The 10,087-nt window shown below is 35.6% G+C and overlaps 1 protein-coding gene across 10 annotated transcripts in view; it reads right to left on the reverse strand.

Annotated features, from left to right (window-relative positions):
* Positions 1-8,169, reverse strand: part of LOC129740446 (ras-related and estrogen-regulated growth inhibitor-like) — a 135,857-nt gene extending 127,688 nt beyond the window's left edge. For 3 of the 10 annotated variants that reach the window (XM_055732126.1, XM_055732124.1, XM_055732123.1), the window contains exon 1: positions 7,243-8,166. The gene's annotated coding sequence lies outside the window, so the exon portion shown is untranslated. Of the gene's footprint in view, positions 1-7,207 lie in introns of all 10 variants that reach the window. The other 7 variants (XM_055732127.1, XM_055732133.1, XM_055732130.1 and 4 more) reach the window with 6 other exon arrangements.
* Between the last annotated feature and the right edge of the window lie 1,918 nt (positions 8,170-10,087).

Below are 10,087 nucleotides of genomic sequence, written 5' to 3' on the forward strand. Positions count from 1 at the left end.
CAAATATTCGAATCTGTTCAAAACCAATTTTTGTTATATGCGCTACGTAAAATCAATTGGATCACTTTTCCTCTCCCGATCGGGAGAGCATATCAGAATTGTTACACAAACCCATCTCAACGAGATATTATTAATATATTCAGATATAAAGGGTGATGCGGTCAAAATTTGGTCAATATCAACTTGACGTATTTCTTTCAATTTTACATTTAAAAAATTTTGTATATAAATCATTTTGAAGGTCCAAGGAAGAAGAGCAGCGTATCAAAATTTTGCTCGCGCATCGCGAAAATCCGAGCTACTCGCACGCAAAGCTGGCAAAATCGCTGAAAGTTGCCAAATCAACCGTTACAAATGTAATTAAAGTGTTTGGGGAACGTTTGTCGACAGCCAGGAAGTCTGGATCGGGGGGAAATCGAAAATCGTAAGCCGCTGAGACGACAAAGAGAGTTGTCGGTAGTTTCAAGCGAAACCCTAACCTCTATCTCCGAGATGCCGCAAATAAGCTGGGTGTATCGTCTACAACCGTGCATCGAGCCAAAAAACGAGCCGGACTATCGACTTACAAGAAGGTAGTGACTCCAAATCGCGATTATAAACAAAATACAACGGCCAAAGCGCGACACCGGAGGCTGTACACGACGATGCTGACGAAGTTTGACTGCGTGGTAATGGACGACGAAACCTACGTCAAAGCCGGCTACAAGCAGCTTCCGGGACAGGAGTTTTAAACGGCAAAAGGAAGGGGAAAGGTAGTAGATATTTTCCAGCACATGAAACTGCTTTTTTTATCGTGTTTCCTCATAGTAATACGGACCGCCTTAAGCCAAAGAAGAAAATTAAAATAACGAACAACGAAATCAAGTGATCCTATCAGGTACGCTACCTTGCGCTCATACTGGACAGTAAACTCCTCTTCAGGGCACACATCGACGACAGAGTCCAGAAGTCTATCGTCATTCTTCATAGACTGTATCCCCTATTTGGAAAGGATGTGCCAAAACCCACATACACAAACTCCAAGTAGTGCAAAATAGGTTCCTGAAGCTGATTCTGGATCTTCCATGACATACGAGAACAACCGAGGTCCATCGACTTGCATGTTTTGACCCACTAGTGAAAAGAATAGAGCTCTTTGAAACACGTCATCGAACTAAAGCCTTAGTATCTGAATTTCAATCAATAAGAGATATCTATAATTAATCCCTTGACTTTATGTATCCTTGTAAATAGTTATCCCTCTGTAAATAGTTGATTTAAATATTAGTTTAGGTGTAGAATAAGCGTACAAAAAAAAACATGAATAGAGCAATTATAGCTCAAATTGGAAACTTAAACTTAGGGGAAGAAAAGAAAACTGGATCATTAAAGTAAAATCAAAATAACTTGAAGAATGAAAAGCTCTTATGTGGTATCACTTAACTTGTAAGAATACTAATTGTTAAACAAAAAATGGTTAATAAAATTCAATGTAACGTTAAAAATAATGTAAAAACTAATAAAATCACAGTTAATTTAACCGTCAAACCTTGTAGTTGGTTTTATCCAACCCGATCTACGGCTAAATTCTACAATTCAAATTATACAATTTCCATGCAAAACATCATCCTATTAATTAAATGATGTACAAATACAATTCACAAAGTGAAGATATAGACGTAACAAAGAACAAAGCACAACTAAAAAAGGCTAAATTCCTTGCCTAAACAATTTCATACAACAACAAATGCTAACATGAGTTTTAAGTAATTTTAACCTTCGTTTCATGAAGAAACAAATTTGCAACAATAAATTTAAACTGATCTAAATTTCGCATTAAGATAAAAAGTCAATTTGTTTTCGATGGAAATAAACTTCAAGATCACGTTCAATTAAAAAAAAAATGACTTCCAGTGTATAAAGGTACAAACAAGACCAACTGGAATCTGAAAAATATGGAATGTGAAAAAAGCTTTATTTTTCACGTTTTCGGGCTGGTTTTATTCACATTGAGACTTTAAATAAAAGTTTTGCTCTAAACCTAGATTTAGTGATAAAGCGTGTAAAAGTTTTAAGATTGATCAGTTTTAAGTGAAATCGATCTTTGATAACTAATAAATGAATGAATAAACCTACTTGAAAACTGAAACTTGATTTTTAATGATTTGAAAAAAATTAGATCCTAAAATTTTTAGAACTTGGACAGAACACAGAGCAGATTAAAAATATTTCTAACATCATTCAAGAAAGTCTTTGAGTATTTGGTATTGAAGATTTTAACTCATTTAAGAACTTATGCTTATGCAAATTGGTTCAAATCTGTTTTTTTTTTAATTTTACTAAATTTACCAAAAGAATACAGCAGTTTTCCTCAGGAAAGAAAATTATACAAGGGGTCCTGAAAAGTTGTTCATTGATTTAAAAACTTTGTTTTTAAAATATTTGAAATGCTCTTCAGTTTGTCAGAAATGTATGGTACAGTTCATCAACAATTTCATTCCATTTAGTTTTTTTAATTTTATTTAAAAAAAGCTGCAATTTTTTCAGGTTAATTTAAAAACTCTCGAAATGGGCGGCGATTTGACACTTATGGAATTAATAATGAAGGTTTCAAATCGCTTGAAAGAATTTGTAAAAAAAAGCATGGAACAATAATTTCTTACTTAGATGAATCTGCATTTGAGACAGGCATATGCCGAAATTTTTAATTTTCAAAGGGTTTTTTTTTTCTTAAAATATTAAAGAAATATTACTTGTGTAACCCGCAAGCAAATCTCGTTTCCAAAATTTAGCGCGCCTGTTTAAAATGTTGGCCACCAACGCTCTAAGCTGTTTTCAAAACTTGCAAACTATATTAAAACTTGTGAAGCCTAAAACTAGGATTCTGAAGAAGCATACACAAATTTTCAAAAGTTCTAAAATATTGAATGTGGAAACACACATTGGGAATAACAGTTTAATACGCTTCAGATGATACGCTAAAAGTGACAGATGAAGCCCTTAGAGCCAAAGGGGTCTAAGTGCCTCAAAGCTGTTTTCAAGAAAACGCGATTCAAAGTTTTCTTTTTCCTGTTTTACATATATCTTTCATAAGGTTGTAGTTTTCGTTCGATCGGAATAGTATAATGGAAAAATTCTATAAATCTGAAAATATTATCAAACATAGTTTAAAGGATGAAAAATACTTTACATTATAAACACAAAATTGACCATTTAATTTCTATAAGCCACTCATAAAAAATATGTTGATGTTTTTTTCTTTTGATCAAATAAACAGCATACTTATCAAGAAAAAATCATCGAAAAAGTTTTTGATAGAAAAATATGCTTTCCACTTTTCCGAGATAAATTTCAATTTCCACTGTACTGAAACTGCAATTTATCAATAATTTTTTATTCATTTAAATTCAAGTACGACGCTTGATCTAGACAGTTTTGAAATCTGATTAGAAATAACGAATACTTTTTTTTATTTTTGAAAATTCAGAACCATCTGCCAACATTCGATATCCGAGTTTTGATTTTTTTTCTGCTTGTTTTCTTTGAGACACAATGAATGATTTGATTGAAAATTACAATGCTCATTATTTTCACTAAAGTATGAGCCATCACTAGTAATGAATCGACGAAAACTGCTCTTCATCTAGATTATGAAATCATTTTCAGATTTTAGTTTCAATCATTGTTTTTTTTTCAGAATAATAAACTGATTTTGAAATCTTATCTCAATGACTGAACCAAGCTCTGGCAGTGGATTTTCACTTAAAACTTTTTATTATTAAATTTAGTTTCATTTTTATTCCTATTTTTACTTGAACTGACTTTTGATTTGAATTCTAATTATAGAATCATGTTCCATTCTAATGTTGATTCCAAGGAATTAAAAAATCTGTATTGTTCCTTTAATTTTGCCAACAAATTATATTTATTAGTATTATGTAATTTGTAATTGAATCATTCCTTTAAAACTAATTGAGAATCTGCTCTTCAATACTCAATTTTGTTTATTAAAACTGATATATAGTTACGGTATGATTAAAAATATAGAATCTTTATCAGAACTAATTTTAAATACGTTTTCGGAATTGATTTGTGCTGATCTGTGTAAGGTTATGTTCAGAAAAGTTGTATTGGAAAGGAGCTTTCCATTTAGCACCTTCAAGCAAACGTAAGGAATAAGTTCCTCAGTATAACTAATCCCAACTAAATTATCAACTCCCACGGTGTCCAGAAATCTAGATTTGTTCTAGTTCTTATGCTGAAACTATGATTAGTGCAAAAGAAATTAGGAGTAAGCATTTATTTCTTATTGTCTTGTGTGAAGAACAAAAAGGTATAACCGTTTCCCAGCAAACAATTTTGTTGCTATATTCTTATGCTGTTTTGATATACGTTCAATATACATTATAGAATCTTCGTTTGTAGGTTGAAAAAACAGCATTTACCTACCAAAGTGGAGGCAACATACATATGTACATAATAAAATTAATTTCTTTCTAAAGCGACGAAAACTACACCTAGGGGCCGTCCATAAATGATGTCACGCAAAATTTGGACAAAATTTACCCCCACTCCCCCCTCTGTCACATATTGTCACAACTTCCGTAACCCCCTTTTGGTATAACGTCACGTTTTCCTAACCCCCCCCCCCCTCCCCCCTAGAGTAAAATTTTCAATCCTTTAAACATTTGATTAAAAATGTTGCTTTTTTGAAATTCATCAGTTTTATTCAAAGAATTGAAAAAAGGTTAACAACTTTTAACAAGCCTTCAATAATTGCTTAGAACACATTTCAATCATGAGTCCAAGGATTATGTTGATGACTTTCCATATCAATGACCGGGAAAGTCGGTGCAGTAGCTGCAGTATCAGCGACGATTTCGAACCATCCAAATCTAGTTCCTCGTCTTCATTCCATTCGCAATCCAAATCTTCTTCACAGGTTAGAATAGCCAAGCAATCCTGTTCACGTTTTGCCACAATTTTAGTGGGACGAACTTTCCTGAGTGTTGCTGTGGAAGTGTTGTTGTGAACTTTCGTATGCTCATGAAATTTACCAAAAGTGATTACGTGAGTATTATTATTCATTAAATGAATGGTGCAAGTATAATTTTGTTGAATTCAGGAATAAAATTATTTGTTATTGTTTTGCTGTTTTCTTTTTTTTTTTTTGTAATGATAAGTGATGTCACGCTCAAGCCGACCCCCTCTCCCCCCCATGTCACAAATTGTCACAAAAATCGAAACTCCCTCTCCCCCCCTAGCGCGTGACATCATTAATGGACGGCCCCCTATTGGGCGTTATCCGATACCTTATTCGTACCTATCGGAAGAATGCAAGAGAGCACACGATTTTGCTCTCATAGTGTTAAAATCGTTGCAAGCGACAATATTTTCCAGTTCTCTCATTGGTCAATATTACTCAATTCCTATCCGATTTTTGGCCAACTTGATGCACTGCTGGTTTCAGAGAGAACATATCCGATTTAAACTGATTTCAGACAACCATTTATACGATCTTTTAGTTGTGAAGTTGGAATTGCTACACCATAATAAACGACTTAAGATATCATTTCTGATACGATTTCATGTTTGTTGAATTCATGGTGTTACAAATTCGCAACAATTAATATTTTTGCTAAATAATCGAATTATGTGAGAATAATATTTTTTCATTATTTTCCCCTTCATGTATTCTTCATTGTGCACTATTGAGACCTTTTTTAAGATTTTTTTTTAAATAATCTTGAAATGAAGGGGTAAGTATTGTAGTTTACAAAGTTTGACTCAATAAATTAATAAATTAGGATGATTCCAAAATGGTATTATTGATGAAATTCGGTCGAGATGGGGCCAAAACTGTAAACCGTGTTTGTTATTTGAAATTACGATCTTCGACAAAGTTGTTCAGCGGAAAATTTCCTTAAAAAAAATTATAAATTTGCACAAAAACCAGTAGCAAGCTCGGTTCTACAGAGAAAACAAAAAAGATGTTGATTTGTCAGTACAAAATATTCAGTTTTCCATAAAAACCTAAAAGTTCAAATTTACTAATGTAAACGTTACTTAAAAATTTTGCAAAAAAAACATGGATGAGTTTTGGACCAAAACGAAGCATTTAAGACCCCAGGGTTTGAGAAAATCAAAAATGACCCCAAATCGACTCAGTCTCATGGGACACCCGCGTTTTTAGAGCTCCCAAGCTTCCTCCCGATATAGAGAAGGTAGTTGACCGAAATTTGACAAAAACAAACAGTTTTCCGAACTGTGTTTTCGAATGTTGAACATCGCTGGTTTCACTGCTGGTTTCAGAGAGAACATATCCGATTTAAACTGATTTCAGACAACCATTTATACGATCTTTTTGTTGTGAAGTTGGAATTGCTACACCATAATAAACGACTTAAGATATCATTTCTGATACGATTTCATGTTTGTTGAATTCATGGTGTTACAAATTCGCAACAATTAATATTTTTGCTAAATAATCGAATTATGTGAGAATAATATTTTTTCATTATTTTCCCCTTCATGTATTCTTCATTGTGCACTATTGAGACCTTTTTTAAGATTTTTTTTTAAATAATCTTGAAATGAAGGGGTAAGTATTGTAGTTTACAAAGTTTGACTCAATAAATTAATAAATTAGGATGATTCCAAAATGGTATTATTGATGAAATTCGGTCGAGATGGGGCCAAAACTGTAAACCGTGTTTGTTATTTGAAATTACGATCTTCGACAAAGTTGTTCAGCGGAAAATTTCCTTAAAAAAAATTATAAATTTGCACAAAAAACCAGTAGCAAGCTCGGTTCTACAGAGAAAACAAAAAAGATGTTGATTTGTCAGTACAAAATATTCAGTTTTCCATAAAAACCTAAAAGTTCAAATTTACTAATGTAAACGTTACTTAAAAATTTTGCAAAAAAAACATGGATGAGTTTTGGACCAAAACGAAGCATTTAAGACCCCAGGGTTTGAGAAAATCAAAAATGACCCCAAATCGACTCAGTCTCATGGGACACCCGCGTTTTTAGAGCTCCCAAGCTTCCTCCCGATATAGAGAAGGTAGTTGACCGAAATTTGACAAAAACAAACAGTTTTCCGAACTGTGTTTTCGAATGTTGAACATCGTTTTTTACATGGAACAATCAACAGTTAGTATACATTTTTTTTTAAAATTAATTTAGACCAGCTGAAAACGACGAAAACGACATTGAGCTACTCACCTTAAGTAATTTTTTACAGGAAACGTTTAGTTTACCACTTAACACCAGTCTGGGACTAATGCCTCTGGATCGATTAATCAAACAGCCACCAAGCAGATCGTGGTTTTCAACAAATTTCAGCTTACATAATTCACTTAAACCGTTTTTCGTTATTCCCCAAAAAAATGCACTAAGTCGTCATAAACATAAATCTTCGAAGTTTGTTTTTTTTTCTTCTGTGCTGCCACTGGACCTTTCTTCGCCAATTTTGCTGCCACAAATCAAGCTCCAGCTATCCACCACATGGAGTGGACTATTTTTTGTTGTTTCTTCGACTGCTCAAACCAGATATTGCCTATGGTAATCGTTGTTGTTATGTATTCCTTTTGATTCACTCGGTGGAAAAAAAGTGCAGGGATGCTGCAGTAGTAACAGCCAAAAAACACAATAACGACACACGGAAGCCGGATCACAGTATGATAAACATTCTTCTTATAAAAAAACTCACAATCAACTTGATCGAGAAAAAGAAAACACAAACGATCCGAGCTGTTAAAAGTGAAACACAACCGCGGAGCCTTGAAATGCGAAACCTTTTTCCTGATTTTGCGAATCCAGATCGTCCCGGGTCTGGAATCCGAACTGTTTAGCTAAACAAACAGTTCTTATTTTAGACTGGGATCAAACCCGGCCGAAAAAAAAAATCAGCTGAACCAACACTAAAATTAGCAGAAAATCAAACACCGGAGAACTGAGCAACTGCATGCTCCAGAAGTCTAGACTTGTTTCTTTCTTTCCTTCGCTTTCCGGCGTTTGTTATGCTTATTGCAAACAGGTGAGATCGTTTCTGGAACCACGTGTGTAAGATTCAGCTCAGGCGTACCCGGACCGAGCCAATGTTTACGCGAACGCGAGGCGATCGACGGTCTCAGCAACCACAGATAAAAATCCGAAACTCCCAACTCGACCGTTTCGTTTGCCGTTCGGAACGACACTGATCCGGCAGGCCGCGATCGCTTCGATCGGGTCGGGGGAGTTGGTTTGAGTTTTCCACCCAAGCGCAAGCCCCAACAAGCATGCCATCCAGCGAAGACGAACCGGTTCGAAAGCTCCACCGGACCGAACACGCATCGAGCCTCGTTCTTTTCCCACAAAAGCTTTGATCATCGGGTTCGAGAGCACCTGGATTTCGGAGAGCTTGAGCGAGCAGCTGATTTGGTGAGATCATGGCATAGCCCCGTGGAAAGGTAATGTTTTGATAAAGTGTTTCTCAACTTATGTTACCCTAGTATTTTTGAGTTATGGAATGAGGAAGGATGAGTTATCGAATGGAGGATCCCTCATTCCGTGAGTCATTTGTACTAGTGCTTATGATATAAATAGAAGTAAAGCTGTAGCATCACTTTGAGCCGTCAACACGTACGCCGGAGCATCGTATCGTTGCTGCGTACCTGCAGGAACATTTTACATAATTTATTTTATTTTCTTACCTGGTTTTCAATCAGCACTTTTCAGTGCTAAAATTATTTTCATTTTCCTTAATTTAAATTTTTCTCTTTCCTTTCCAGCATGGGGTCCATCGCCAAAAAAAGTTGAAATTTTCAATTCATTCGATGTCCTTCATAACATCGGTGAAAAGGAAATAAAGGGTGATACGGTCAAAATTTGGTCAATATCAATTTGACGTGTTTCATTCAATTTTACATTAAAAAAACCTGAACACCCCTCATTTTGAAGGTGTGTCTGTAGAATGTTGCTCCTATTTTGATTTTGGAATTCACTCTTCAGTTGTCAAAATGCCGTTCAAGGAAGAAGAGCAGCGTATCAAAATCCAAGCTACTCGCACGCAAAGCTGGCAAAATCGCTAAAAGTTGCCAAATCAACCGTTACAAATGTAATTAAAGTGTTTGGGAAACGTTTGTCGACAGCCAGGAAGTTTGGATCGGGGGGGAAATCGAAAACCGGAAGCCGAAAAACGAACCGGACTATCGACTTACAAGAAGGTAGTGATTCCAAATCGCGATGATAAACAAAATACAACGGCCAAAGCGCGATCCCGGAGGCTGTACACGACGATGCTGACGAAGTTTGACTGCGTGGTAATGGACGACGAAACCTACATCAAAGCCGACTACAAGCAGCTTCCGGGACAGGAGTTTTATAAGGCAAAAGGAAGGAGAAAGGTAACAGATATTTTCAAGCACATGAAACTGTCAAAGTTCGCGAAGAAAAATCTGGTTTAGCAAGCCATCTGTACCTGTGGCTTGAAATGCAGCATTTTCATAGCTTCCGGGGCTGTCAACAAAGAAATTTACGCGAAAGAGTGTTTGAATAAACATCTGCTGCCTTTCCTAAAGAAACACGGTTGTTTCGTACTGTTTTGGCATCTTGCCACTACGGTAAAAAGGCCATGGAGTGGTACGCCGCCAACAACGTGCAGGTGGTTCCCAAGGACAAGAACCCTCCCAAAACGCCAGAGCTCCGCCCAATTGAGAAATACTGGGCTATTGTCAAGCGGAACCTAAAGAAGACCAAAAAAACTGCTAAGGACGAGCAGCAGTTCAAGGCAAACTGGCTTTCTCCGGCCAGGTGGACAAGGTGGCTGTACAAAATCTGATGGCAGGGGTTAAGCGTAAGGCCCGGCAATTCGGATTTGGAAAAGCGGGAGCCTAACTGAATATTTTTCCTGAATTTTATACTAATTAAACTTGAAAAATAAATTTAATTTATTTTTTAAATAAACGATTTCACCGATTTACACGCGTTTTCCCTTGACCAAATTTTGACTGTATCACCCTTTACTTCTGTCTTGTGTGTTTTACTCCGTACCAAAACTGTGGCATGACCTCTCGCAAAAATCATGTCGAAATTGATTAAACTTTAGGTATAATTTTTGTTTTC

The sequence above is a fragment of the Uranotaenia lowii genome, chromosome 1, assembly GCF_029784155.1.
Source record: "Uranotaenia lowii strain MFRU-FL chromosome 1, ASM2978415v1, whole genome shotgun sequence".
Lineage (NCBI taxonomy): Eukaryota > Metazoa > Arthropoda > Insecta > Diptera > Culicidae > Uranotaenia > Uranotaenia lowii.